The sequence below is a fragment of the Lucilia sericata genome, unplaced genomic scaffold (genome assembly GCF_015586225.1).
Source record: "Lucilia sericata isolate MDLA Ls3-8-SP2 unplaced genomic scaffold, ASM1558622v1 Contig000482F_arrow, whole genome shotgun sequence".
Classification (NCBI taxonomy): Eukaryota; Metazoa; Arthropoda; class Insecta; order Diptera; family Calliphoridae; genus Lucilia; species Lucilia sericata.
Genome location: NW_023994497.1, coordinates 205,785 through 219,910, shown reverse-complemented (window position 1 = coordinate 219,910; position 14,126 = coordinate 205,785). Strand labels below are relative to the sequence as shown.

Here is a 14,126-nt window from a genome sequence, read left to right as displayed (position 1 = left end):
AACTATAGTCTCGTCTATAGTCTGGACTATAGTCTCGTCTATAGTCTGAACTATAGTCTCGTCTATAGTCTGGACAATAGTCTCGTCTATAGTCTGTTCTATAGTCTGGACTATAGTCTCGTCTTTAGTCTGGACTATAGTCTTGGCTATAGTCTTGTGTATAGTCTGGACTATAGTCTAGTCTATAGTCTGGACTATAGTCTAGTCTGTAGTCTGAAATATAGTCTAGTCTATAGTCTGTACTATAGTCTCGTCTATTGTATGGATTATAGTCTCGTCTATAGTCTGGACTATAGTCTCGTCTATAGTCTGGACTATAGTCTCGTCTTTAGTCTGGACTATAGTCTTGTCTATAGTCTGGAGTATAGTCTTGTCTATAGTCTGGACTATAGTCTCGTCTTTAGTCTTGACTATAGTCTCGTCTATAGTCTGGACTATAGTCTCGCCTATGATATGTACATATTCTTAAGATTTATAAACCTTTCAAATGTTTACTCCTTTAATCTGGATCACTCTCAATTTCCATAGAGTCCCCATTAATAATTACATACTTTTACTCTCTACAACCTAGTGAAAGTGTAAGCAAGAGTTTTTTTGTAATTTTCCCGCCTAAAAGCTTTTTCATTTGTTATTTCAATTCTAGTCAAAAAAGAAAGTTTATTGTGTTCACATGAGTAGCAACAACAATAAAATGACCTACAAAAAAACTCTCACACATAAGCAAAAAGCTTTTTCGTTAAAACATAAAAAGCTTTTATTTTTTTTCCTCGCACAATTCCTTTTTATCAAACCGTTGTTTGACAGCTGGGAACGCACAACGAAAACTTCGTAAGGCAATAGAAGAAGCAGAGGAATTAGGAAAAGCAAAAAAAGAGTATACACATATTGTAAAGCTTTGGTTACTTCAGTACTTAACGGTATTTCAAAGATTACGGTCATAAAAATAGAAAAAGCGGTAAAAAATTGGAAAAAAATAATAAAAATTTTGTAACAAAAAAATTATATATAAAGGCAGGCAAACATATACACATATACAGATGCATATTTTACTATATAAAGAAAAAAATCAAGTGAAATTTTTAGTTTGAAGAAAGAAAAAAATGTGAGTTATCAAGTGAAAGAAGAAGGAATTTAAATAAAATTATTTATAATTTATAAAAAATATTTTAAATTAAATAAAGTGTTAAAAAAGAGAAAATTCTTTAACTTAAACTTTTAGAAAGGAAAAATCCTTAAAAATCAATCTTCATTTCTTACGCATTTCCTAACCCCTCACAACTTTTTTTGGCCTCTCCTTTGTCAAAGAAAAAAGTACAAAAAAAGGAAACAACGAATAAAAGCGAGTAAAAAATAAAGATAAAGAATGTGTATTTAAGTGAGTAGTGAGTGTATATATCCTGTGCTTTTAATTACTATTTTTTAGAAGACCAAAAAAATAGAAAAAATTATTTAAAGAAATAAAATAAATTTTGTTTATTAAATAAAACTAATTTCGCTTTTACGCTGCTGTAACTATAAAATCCTGCTCTTCGTACGTCTGCATGTCATCACTTTTAATTTTTGTTCATTTTTCTTTACTCAACATAATTTTCGCTTTTTTCTAACAATTAAGGGAAAAAATGAATATTAATACAAAGCTTTATTTGCTGTTATCAACTCTTTAATAAAAAAATAATAAATTAATTTACTAAATATGTATAATAAAATATAAATTAACCAATATAAATATATAAATTAAAAAAGAAATTGCTTAAATATCTCCAAGTGCTAATTTTAAAAAGCTTTTGTTATATTATAATTAAATTCAATATATAAAAATGTTTTAACTACGAAACGTGTGTGTTTTTTTAAAAATAAAACGTATTCAGTATAAAAATTTACATTTTTCTTCTAAATTTTGCAATCATATTAATGTTATCAGAACAATTTACGCCGTCTAAGGCGTTTAATAATAATTTACCCTTAAATGCTGCATCGGCAACTAATAGTCATACAACAACTGTAACCAATCATCTTAGTAAAAGAAGTTCAAAAGGTAACAAAATCAATGCTGAAATAATGTACTTTTTTAATTAAAAAATTTTTATGAATTTGACTAGAGGTCGGACTATACTCTTAACCACAGTCTTGTCTATGATCCCCACTATAGTTCTAACTATAATTTTGACTAATGTTTGGACTATAATCTTGACTATGGTCTGGGCTATAGAATAAGTCAGAGTCTAATCAATATTCTTGTCTATAATCTAGACTATAGACTATACAGTCTAATCAATAGTCTGGATAATAGTCTGAACTATAGTCTGGACTATAGCCTGAAAAATAGTCTGATATATAGTCTGACCTAAGTCTCGACTATAGTCTTCTGATCTATAGTCTGGATTAGAGACAGGTCCATAGTCTGGTCTGTACTTTCAGCCATAGTCTGATCTGTATTCTGGAATAAAGTCTGATCTATATTCCGGACTATAGCCCGGTCTATAGTATGATCTATAGTCTGGACTATAATATAAATATAGTCTGGACTAAAGTCTGGATTATAGTTTGATTTATAGTATGTACTACAATCTGGCCCACAGTCCGGTCTATAGTCTGGTCTACATATAGTCTTATCCGTAGTCTGAACTGTAATCTAGGTCGCATATTCTGATCTATAATCTGGATAGTTGGACTATAGACTGGACTATAGTTGGACTATAGTCCAACTATAGTCTGGTCTATAGTTGGGTCATAGTCTGGACTATAGTTGGACCATAGTCTGATCTACAATCTGGACCATTATCTGGACTATAATCTCGGCTAGAGTTGGATTCTAGTTAGACTACAGTCTGTACTGTAGTTGGACTATGTTCTTATCTATAGTCTGGGCTATAGTATGGTCTATAATCTGATCTATAGTCTGATCTATAGTCTGGTCTATTGTCTGGACTATAGTCTGGTCTATAGTCTGATCTATAGTCTGCACTATAATATAAATATAGTCTGGACTAAAGTCTGGATTATAGTTTGATTTATAGTCTGTACTACAATCTGGCCCACAGTCCGGTCTATAGTCTAGTCTATGTATAGTCTTAGCCGTAGTCTGCACTGTAATCTAGATCGCAAATTCTGATCTATAATCTGGACTATAGCCTGATCTATAGTCTGGACCATTATATTAATATAGTCTGGATTATATTTCGATGTATATTCTGTACTACAATCTCGCCCACAGTTCGGTCTATAGTCTGGACTATAGTATGATCTATAGTCTTGACTATAGTGTGATCTATTGTCTAGACTATAGTGTAATCTATAGTCTGGACTACAGCCCGTTCTGTAGTCTGGACAAATGTCTGAACTATAATCTGATCTATATATAGTCTAGTTTGATTTATATTCTGTACTTCAATCTGTCTCACAGTCCGGTCTATAGTCTGGACTATAGTATGATCTATAGTCTGAACTATAGTGTGATCTATAGTCTAGTCTATAGTATGATCAATAGTCTGTACTATAGCCCGTTCTATAGTCTGGACAAATGTCTGAACTATAATCTGATCTATAGTCTAGTACTAGTATTGTTTCGTATGTAGTCCAATCTATAGTCTGATCTATGGACTGATCTAGGCTATTGTCTGAATTATAATCTATTCGTCTCAATCAATCAATTATAGTTAGATTTATAGTCTGTACAACAATCTGGCCCACAGTCCGGTCTGGGCTATACATAGTCTTATCCATAGTCTGAACTGCAATCTAATCTATGGTCTCATATTCTGATCTTTAGTCAGATCTAAAGTTTAGACTATATTCTGATCTACATGTATCCTAATCTATAGTGTGATCTACATACATTGTGGAATATGGTATGATCAATATTCTGAACTCCTGTAAGACCTACAGGATTACATATATTCAGGACTAAAATCTCAGGCATAGTCTGATCTAAAGTTTGTAATACAGGTTGATCCATAGGTAGGACTATAGTCTGAACCATGGTCTAAACTATAGTAGATCTACCGTCTGGACTATAGCCTGTGTATAATAGTGTGACCCGCAGTGCTCAAGATCACAATAAAAACTTTGTGAAAGTAGACGTTAGATTCGGTGTTCATAAAATGTTCCATTATTGAATCATACACTTCTCCGCAATTTTGTTCACTTTTCAGATACAAAAAAAAAAAACAAAAGGTCACAACGTTTCTCTAAAACGATTTTTATCCATTTCCAAAAATAAACAAACTTTAATTGAATTGTGATACTGCTACACCGTTAACTATGTTTATTTTATTTATGAGATAAGGGAATGAAATAAAATTTATTCTTAGGTTAAAGGTCAGGTCAACTTTATAAATTTAAAACTGGCAACTATGTAAATATTAGATACAGAGCTGTGATGAAAAATATCATACGTATTACTTTTAAAATTTTATGCAATGCAACTTAAATGCAAAAATAATTTACATATTAATTTTCTTAATAACATTTAATAACAAATATTTTACTAAATATCCCATAAACATTTTATCATGCTAATAATAAAATACAATTAAATTACTTTTACAAAACAAAAACAAATTAGAAAAAAATATTGCTTATTTGTAATTCTCAGAATATTTAATTAAATGTTAAAGTTTAAATAAATATTAAATTCCTTATAATTGCAAATTTAAACTATGTAAACTGAATAATGTAATTTTTGGCAAAATTAAATTAAATATGTTAGTTTTTGTTTTTTAAGCAATAAATGCAATTTCATAGAAATGAAATTAAATCCATATCCATAAGCAAAACAAAAATGTATTGCATTTATTACTTTAGTTTAAATATTATTTCAACCTTAAACATTTTTGAAGGATAATAATTTGCTAGAGTAAAATGTCTTATGGACTGTCGTATATTTTAAATGTTTTATTTTACTCTATACAATTTTCCCCTCTTTCAAACAAGTACATGTCTCAAGGGTATAAGAAAATAATACAAACAAAGCAATATTAGGTGGTAATTTTAAAATTGTAACCATTACTTGTGCTCAGTGCATTTCAAACACTTCAAACCCTTTTGTTGTAGAATGTTTCTTTTTTTTCATTTTCATTGGCAATTAGCAATAATATGGATGGTTAATGCCACCGTAAGAGGAAGGCAGAATGAAAAGTTTCTAAAAAAAAGGCCTTAACATTGCTCTATAGTCCCGACAAAATACTGCTTTATAATGTAGAATATAAACTTATCCATAGTCTTAACTATATATATATATATATAAAGTCTCTCGACTAGAGTCTATTCTGTAATCTCAACTATAGATAGTCTATGGTCTCGACTATAGACTATTCTGTAGTCTCGACTATAGACTATGCTATAGTCTCGACTATGAACTATTCTATAGTCTCCACTATAGACTATAGTTTTATAGTTTCTTGACTACATTCTATTATATAGTCTGTCGAGTATAGACTATTCTATAGTCTTTCGACTGTAGACTATTGTATAGTCTCTAGACAATTCCATAGTCTCTCGACTATTCTGTTCTATAGTGTCTCAACTATATACTATTATAGTCTCTCGACTATAGACTACAGTCTGTCGATTATAGTCTATTCTATAGTCCATGTATTCGACTATAGACTATTCTATAGTCTCGACTATAGACTATTCTGTAGTCTCGACTATTGACTATTCTTTAGTCTCGATTATAGGCTATTCTATAGTCTCAGCTATAGACTATTCTATAGTCACAACTGTAGACTATTCTATAGTATCGACTATAGACTATTCTAGTCGCGACTATAGACTATTCTATAGTCTCTACTATAGACTATTCTATAGTCTCGACTATAGACTATTCTATAGTCTCTACTATAGCCTATCCTATAGTCTCGACTATAGACTATCCTATAGTCTCGACTATAGACTATCCTATAGTCTCGACTATAGACTATCCTATAGTCTCGACTATGGACTCTCCTATAGTCTCGATTATAGACTATTCTAGTCGCGACTATAGACTATTCTTTAGTCTCGATTATAGACTATTCTATAATCTCGGCTATATACTATTCTATAGTCACGACTGTAGACTATTCTATAGTCTCGACTATAGACTATTCTATAGTCTCGACTATAGACTATTCTATAGTCTATACTATATACTATTCTATAGTCTATACTATATACTATTCTATAGTCTCGACTATAGACTATTCTATAGTCTCGATTATAGACTATTCTATAGTCTAGACTATATAGAATATTCTATAGTCTCGACTATAGACTATTCTAGTCTCTATAGTCTCAACTACAGACTATTCTTTAGTCTCGATTATAGACTATTCTAAAGTCTCGGCTATAGACTATTTTATAGTCACGATTATAGACTATTCTATAGTCTCGACTATAGACTATTCTTTAGTCTCGATTATAGACTATTCTATAGTCTCGGCTATAGACTATTCTATAGTCACGACTATAGACTATTCTATAGTCTCGATTATAAGCTATTCTTTAGTGTCTCAACTATATACTATTATTGTCTCTCGACTATAGACTATAGTCTCTCGATTATAGGCTATTCTATAGTCCATGGACTCGACTATAGAGTATTCTATAGTCTCGACTATATACTATTCTGTAGTCTCGACTATAGACTATTCTATAGTCTAGACTATATACTATTCTATAGTCTCGACTATAGACTATTCTATAGACTATATACAATTCTATAGTCTCGACTATAGACTATTCTATATTCTCGACTATAGACTATTCTATAGTCTCCACTATTGACTATTCTATAGTCTCCACTATTGACTATTCTATAGTCTCGACTATAGACTATTCTATAGTCTAGACTATATACTATTTTGTAGTCTCGACTATAGACTATTCTATAGTCTCGACTATAGACTATTCTATAGTCTCGACTATAGACTATTCTATAATCTCGACTATAGACTATTCTATAGTCACGACTATAGACTATTCTATAGTCACGACTATAGAATAGTCTATAGTCTCGACTATAGACTATTCTATACTCTCGACTATAGTCTCGACTATAAACTATCCTATAGTCTCGACTTAAGACTATTCTATAGTCTCGACTATAGACTATTCTATAGTCTCGACTATAAACTATTCTATAGTCTCGACTATAAATTATCCTATAGTCTCGACAATATACTATCCTTTAGTCTCGACTATAGACTATCCTATAGTCTCGACTATACACTTTTCTATAGTCTGTCGAGTACAAATTTTTCTATAGTCTATCGACTATAGACTATTCTAAAGACTCTCAATATAAAGTATTATATAGTCTCTCGACAACAGACTATTCAATAGTCTATCGATTATAGACTATTCTATTGTCTCTCGACCATAGACCATTCCATAGTTTTTCGCGTGTAGACTATTCTATAGTCTTTCGACTATAGACTATTCTATAGTCTCTAGACTATAGATTATTCTATAGTCTCTAGGCTATAGACTATTCTATAGTCTCTCGACTATGGACTATTATATAGTCTTTCGTCTATTCAATAGTTTCTCGACTATTCTAAGCATAGTCGGTAGACTGTGGTAGACCATTCAATATTGCATTCATTTCATTTTCTTTTAGTTAATGTTTCCCTAACTTTTCGTAAATACCCTCGCAAAGTGTTGACTAGTGTAATTTCCTTGACGAGGTTACTATAATTCATTTACACACAAACTTTACAATCTACCACACAATTTTCAATGCAATACAAAGGACGAACAAAGAACACAGCGATAGCAATATACAGTAACCACTACACTACAATGCATGACCAAAGGTACTCAGTCGAGTACAAAAAAAAAAAAAGTACTTTACTTTGCCTATACAACAATTCCAATAATTGTTAATAACACTGACCTAGGCAACGGATTGAGTGAATGAATGTGGGAAAAAAAATGTCGCTGCCTCCTACCAATACATCAACAAAATATGTAAAGTATCTGAAAGAATATGAGGATACAAGGTAATTTTACACATTACAATTGTATTTAATTTGTGTTCAAAGTAGAATACGAAAAAAATGTATGTGTATTTAATTGCATTAAATATTTAATTTCAATAAAATTAACATTTATAGTGAAATTGTGTTTGAATGGAAAGGAAAAGATTAAAAGAAAGAAATTCTATAGAATATTCAAATCGTAGAAAATTTACTACAGCTACTGAGTCATCTGCCAGCAACAACCCAAACCCTTTGTCTTGCTTCCCCAATAGCATTTAATTCTCCATATTTAGCTTAATGCTCTAAAAAAGAAAACAAAAAGCCAATACTGGCATGTAATATTTTAAATATTCCTTAAGCCATTATTGCATTTCCTTTCAGTGATATCTTAGCTATTGTTCCTCAGTTCTTTAGCAGGGCATCATGGTATGGTGTCGCCCATATCTGGCAGCTGACTCCCTTGATAATCTATTTATAATTTACAATACGATTACAAAAAAGTTAAAAAAAACAAAAACCCAGTGAGTGAATGCAGAACCGTATAAAACACCAGAAGTGTGAGTAGTTTATTTATTGAAAAAGAATGGCAGAAGAAAGAAATTCAATTATTTTATTTTATTTCATTCTGTTTTATTTTATAAACAGAAAATTCGATTAAATGGATAAATAGTGCGCCACAGCGTATAGTTGGGTAGTTGGGTTTGGTGTAGTTGGGTTTGGGGACAAATAAGGCAAAAAAAAAAACATCCTTTAAGCTTTTGTTTCAAAATAGTAGCAGAACCATAGGCAGCTACTTCTACCCCACTATTTGTTCATAAACAACAGCCACGTTTTATTTTGCTATAAAGAGATTTATAAATATACGTGTATTAAAAAAGAAATCGCACAAAAAAGAAGAGCGAATGATAGGAAATGCCAGTCAGTGTTGGTTAAAAAGTTGACGGAAGGAAGGAAAGCAAAGGGTTAATATTAAATGTATTTTTCTACTTATTATTTTATTTTTATTCTTTATCATGTACAATGACGGATGCGGTTGTTTTAAAATTGCAAAAATAAAAATATTAATGGTTGGAAATCGTTTCAGTTTGACTGGTTGTTGACTTGTTTGTGGTTGGGAAACCGGGGTTTCAGTTACTGCTGCACTGTTGCTGCTCGTTTTTATGTATTTTATTATTTTATACACAATGATTTATGGTTTATTAAATGCAATAAATTTTAACTTATTTGTAGTTTGTCTGTGAGCGTTATTCCTATAAGAAGAAGCCTGCTTGCTGCTGTTTATACATACGTGACGTACGAGTAATATTCTGTCCAAGTGATAAATGTTTATACAAATTGAATATTACTCATACGTCTGCCTGTCAAAATAAGAAAAATTATTTGTACTTTTTTTGTGTAGCAAGTACTTTTAAATTAATGATTAAATATTGCATTTTACCATCAATTGATTGTGATAAACCCAGGCCGTTCACCATATTCTTAGTTTCAGTGTAACTGAAAAAAATTAATTTAAAAGGTTAGGATGGTTAATATGAAGTTACTGTGAAATCTTAAAGAACTAATATTGTAAATTTAAGTTATCGATAAATTTTCTTTAGAAAATTCAAGTTATCGTAAAATTTAAGTAACAATTAAGTTAAGTTTATTAAACTTTTTTCTGAGAAGTCTATTTAAAAGTTGTATGAAGTTAGTTAGTTAGTTAGTTAGTTAGTTAGTTAGTTACTTAGTTAGTTAGTTAGTTAGTTAGTTAGGTAGTTAGTTAGTTAGTTAGTTAGTTAGTTAGTTAGTTAGTTCGTTAGTTAGTTAGTTAGTTCTTCGTTAGTTAGTTAGTTAGTTCGTTAGTTCGTAGTTAGTTAGTAGTAGTTAGTTTTAGTTAGTTAGTTAGTTAGTTAGTTAGTTAGTAGTTAGTTAGTTAGTAGTTAGTTAGTTAGTTAGTTGTTAGTTAGTTAGTTAGTTAGTTAGTTAGTTAGTTAGTTAGTTAGTTATAGTTAGTTAGTTAGTTAGTTAGTAGTTAGTTAGTTGTTAGTTACGTTAGTTAGTTAGTTAGTTAGTTAGTTAGTTAGTTAGTTAGTTGTTAGTTGTTAGTTAGTTAGTTAGTTAGTTAGTTAGTTAGTTAGTTAGTTAGTTAGTTAGTTAGTTAGTTAGTTAGTTTTTCCAACAGTTGTGATCAAAAAAATTTCTCAACATACTATACTTGATTTATGATATCAACATTACAATAAACTGCTTATTTTTTAATACTTCCTCCTTCAGTTACCTCTTTGAAAAACATTCAAAGAATTGAATTAAAATAGAACAATATCAAGTTAACGTATAAGCATTTTAGTAAAGTCAATACTAAAATTCTAAAATTAGAATAAATAAAAAATACAAATTGGTTCTCATTTAAAGTTAAAAACAAATGTATTTCTCTTCAAATACATCATTAAATATAACCAATCTATAAACTTAAATCAATTTAATAATTTATATATATTTTCTTAAACATACCACATCAGAGAGCAGCAAAAAAAAATCCTTCAAAACATCACTTTAAACTCCTACAAGTAAATTATCCTTCATTTTTAATAATTTAAAAGACCTACGCAATAATCCTTCAATACCACAATATGTGTAGATGTTCTCTTTCTCTCTGTATGTGTGTGTGTGTAAAATAAATACCAATATCAAGGATTTTCAACTTATACAAATCAACAACATAGAGAATATATTCATATACATTTTAAATGCCTTTGTGACTGTGAATTTATTTATAACTTAGTGATGGCGTGTTGTTAAATTATTCGTGTGTTGTCATTTTCGTATAATAAAAACGTCACTACTATGACAATCATGAAAATTATTATATACTAAATACTCTGCTGCAATAGCAGCAAATAAACAACAAGAATAATAAAAAGTACTAGAAGCAGCAGCAACAATGACCAACCGCAATATAATTAATGTAATTAACTAAAGCACTTTCAACAGAAACAACACGCACTGGCAAATGTTAATAAATGTTAGCAGGAAACATTTTAAAACTTCGTATTTTTTTAAAGCAGAAAGCTTATTTAAATAGAGTTTAAGTAAATTATCAACGTATCATCGCATATTGAAATAGTTTTACTACTAATAACTCTACAGCAATAAACTTTGCATCCTTAACATAAACATACTATATGATACCCTACGCCAATATAAATTAATATTCGGAAGTATGTCTTATTTCGGAGACAGTTTTTTGGCTGTGGTTCAGTTCTAGTTCAACTCTAGTTCAGTTCTAGGTCAGTTCTAGTTCAATTCTAGTTCAGTTCTAGTTCAGTTCTAGTTTAGTTCTAGTTCAGTTCTAGTTCAGTTCTAGTTCAGTTCTAGTTTCAGTTCTAGTTCAGTTCTAGTTCAGTTCTAGTTCAGTTCTAGTTCAGTTCTAGTTCAGTTCTAGTTCAGTTCTAGTTCAGTTCTAGTTCAGTCATGTCAGCAGTTCTAGTTCAGTTTCTAGTTCAGTTCTAGTTCAGTTCTAGTTCAGTTCTAGTTCAGTTCTAGTTCAGTTCTAGTTCAGTTCTAGTTCAGTTCTAGTTCAGTTCTAGTTCAGTTCTAGTTCAGTTCTAGGTCAGTTTCTAGTTCAGTTCTAGTTTCTAGTTCGTTCTAAGTGTCAGTTCTAGTTCAGTTCTAGTTCAGTTCTAGTTCAGTGTCTAGTTCAGTTCTAGTTCAGTTCTAGTTCAGTTCTAGTTCAAGTTCTAGTTCAGTTCTAGTTCAGTCTAGTTCTAGTTCAGTTCTAGTTCAGTTTCTAGTTCAGTTCTAGTGTCAGTTCTAGTTCAGTTTCTAGTTCAGTTCTAGTGTCAGTTCTAGTTCAGGTTCTAGGTTCAGTTCTATTCAGTTCCTAGTTCTAGTCAGCTTCTAGTTCAGTTCTAGTTCAGTTCTTAGTTCAGTTCTAGTTCAGTTCTAGTTCAGTTCTAGTTCAGTTCTAGTTCAGTTCTAGTTCAGTTCTAGTTCAGTTCTAGTTCAGTTCTAGTTCAGTTCTAGTTCAGTTCTAGTTCAGTTCTAGTTCAGTTCTAGTTCAGTTCTAGTTCAGTTCTAGTTCAGTTCTAGTTCAGTTCTAGTTCAGTTCTAGTTCAGTTCTAGTTCAGTTCTAGTTCAGTTCTAGTTCAGTTCTAGTTCAGTTCTAGTTCTAGTTCAGTTCTAGTTCAGTTCTAGTTCAGTTCTAGTTCAGTTCTAGTTCAGTTCTAGTTCAGTTCTAGTTCAGTTCTAGTTCAGTTCTAGTTCAGTTCTAGTTCAGTTCTAGTTCAGTTCTAGTTCAGTTCTAGTTCAGTTCTAGTTCAGTTCTAGTTCAGTTCTAGTTCAGTTCTAGTTCAGTTCTAGTTCAGTTCTAGTTCAGTTCTAGTTCAGTTCTAGTTCAGTTCTAGTAGTTCAGTTCTAGTTCAGTTCTAGTTCAGTTCTAGTTCAGTTCTAGTTCTTAGTTCAGTTCGAGTTCAGTTCTAGTTCAGTTCTAGTTCAGTTCTAGTTCAGTTCTAGTTCAGTTCTATAGTTCTAGTTCGTATAGTTCAGTTCTAGTTCAGTTCTAGTTCAGTTCTAGTTCAGTTCTAGTTCAGTTCTAGTTCAGTTCTAGTTCAGTTCTAGTTCAGTTCTAGTTCAGTTCTAGTTTCAGTTCTAGTTCAGTTCTAGTTCAGTTCTAGTTCAGTTCTAGTTCAGTTCTAGTTCAGTTCTAGTTCAGTTCTAGTTCAGTTCTAGTTCAGTTCTAGTTCAGTTCTAGTTCAGTTCTAGTTCAGTTCTAGTTCAGTTCTAGTTCAGTTCTAGTTCAGTTCTAGTTCAGTTCTAGTTCAGTTCTAGTTCAGTTCTAGTTCAGTTCTAGTTCAGTTCTAGTTCAGTTCTAGTCAGTTCTAGTTCAGTTCTAGTTCAGTTCTAGTTCAGTTCTAGTTCAGTTTCTAGTTCAGTTCTAGTTCAGTTCTAGTTCAGTTCTAGTTCAGTCTCTAGTTCAGTTCTAGTTCAGTTCTAGTTCAGTTCTAGTTCAGTTCTAGTTCAGTTCTAGTTCAGTTCTAGTTCAGTTCTAGTTCAGTTCTAGTTCAGTTCTAGTTCAGTTCTAGTTCAGTTCTAGTTCAGTTCTAGTTCAGTTCTAGTTCAGTTCTAGTTCAGTTCTAGTTCAGTTCTAGTTCAGTTCTAGTTCAGTTCTAGTTCAGTTCTAGTTCAGTTCTAGTTCAGTTCTAGTTCAGTTCTAGTTCAGTTCTAGTTCAGTTCTAGTTCAGTTCTAGTTCAGTTCTAGTTCAGTTCTAGTTCAGTTCTAGTTCAGTTCTAGTTCAGTTCTAGTTCAGTTCTAGTTCAGTTCTAGTTCAGTTCTAGTTCAGTTCTAGTTCAGTTCTAGTTCAGTTCTAGTTCAGTTCTAGTTCAGTTCTAGTTCAGTTCTAGTTCAGTTCTAGTTCAGTTCTAGTTCTAGTTCAGTTCTAGTTCTAGTTCAGTTCTAGTTCAGTTCTAGTTCAGTTCTAGTTCAGTTCTAGTTCAGTTCTTCTAGTTCAGTTCTAGTTCAGTCTAGTTCAGTTCTAGTTCAGTTCTAGTTCAGTTCTAGTTCAGTTCTAGTTCAGTTCTAGTTCAGTTCTAGTTCAGTTCTAGTTCAGTTCTAGTTCAGTTCTAGTTCAGTTTCTAGTTCAGTTCTAGTTCAGTTCTAGTTCAGTTCTAGTTCAGTTCTAGTTCAGTTCTAGTTCAGTTCTAGTTCAGTTCTAGTTCAGTTCTAGTTCAGTTCTAGTTCAGTTCTAGTTCAGTTCTAGTTCAGTTCTAGTTCAGTTCTAGTTCAGTTCTAGTTCAGTTCTAGTTCAGTTCTAGTTCAGTTCTAGTTCAGTTCTAGTTCAGTTCTAGTTCAGTTCTAGTTCAGTTCTAGTTCAGTTCTAGTTCAGTTCTAGTTCAGTTCTAGTTCAGTTCTAGTTCAGTTCTAGTTCAGTTCTAGTTCAGTTCTAGTTCAGTTCTAGTTCAGTTCTTGTTCAGTTCTAGTCAGTTCTAGTTCAGTTCTAGTCAGTTCTAGTCATTCTAGTTCAGTTCTAGTTCAGTTCTTGTTCAGTTCTAGTCAGTTCTAGTTCAGTTCTAGTCAGTTATCTAAGTTCAGTTCTAGTTCCAGGCTTCTAGTTCAGTTCTAGTTCAGTTCAGTTCTAGTTTCAGTTCTAGTCAGTTCTAGGTTCCAGTCTAGTTCAGTTCTAGTTCGTT

General features: G+C 31.5%; 1 protein-coding gene across 2 annotated transcripts in view; it reads left to right on the top strand.

Moving 5' to 3' along the window:
* Positions 1 to 927: 927 nt before the first annotated feature.
* Positions 928 to 14,126, top strand: part of LOC119605413 — a 53,324-nt gene continuing 40,125 nt past the window's right edge. The window contains exons 1-2 of one of the 2 annotated variants that reach the window (XM_037958510.1): positions 928 to 1,102; positions 1,613 to 2,035. The gene's annotated coding sequence lies outside the window, so the exon portion shown is untranslated. Of the gene's footprint in view, positions 2,036 to 14,126 lie in introns of both variants that reach the window. The other variant, XM_037958509.1, reaches the window with a different exon arrangement.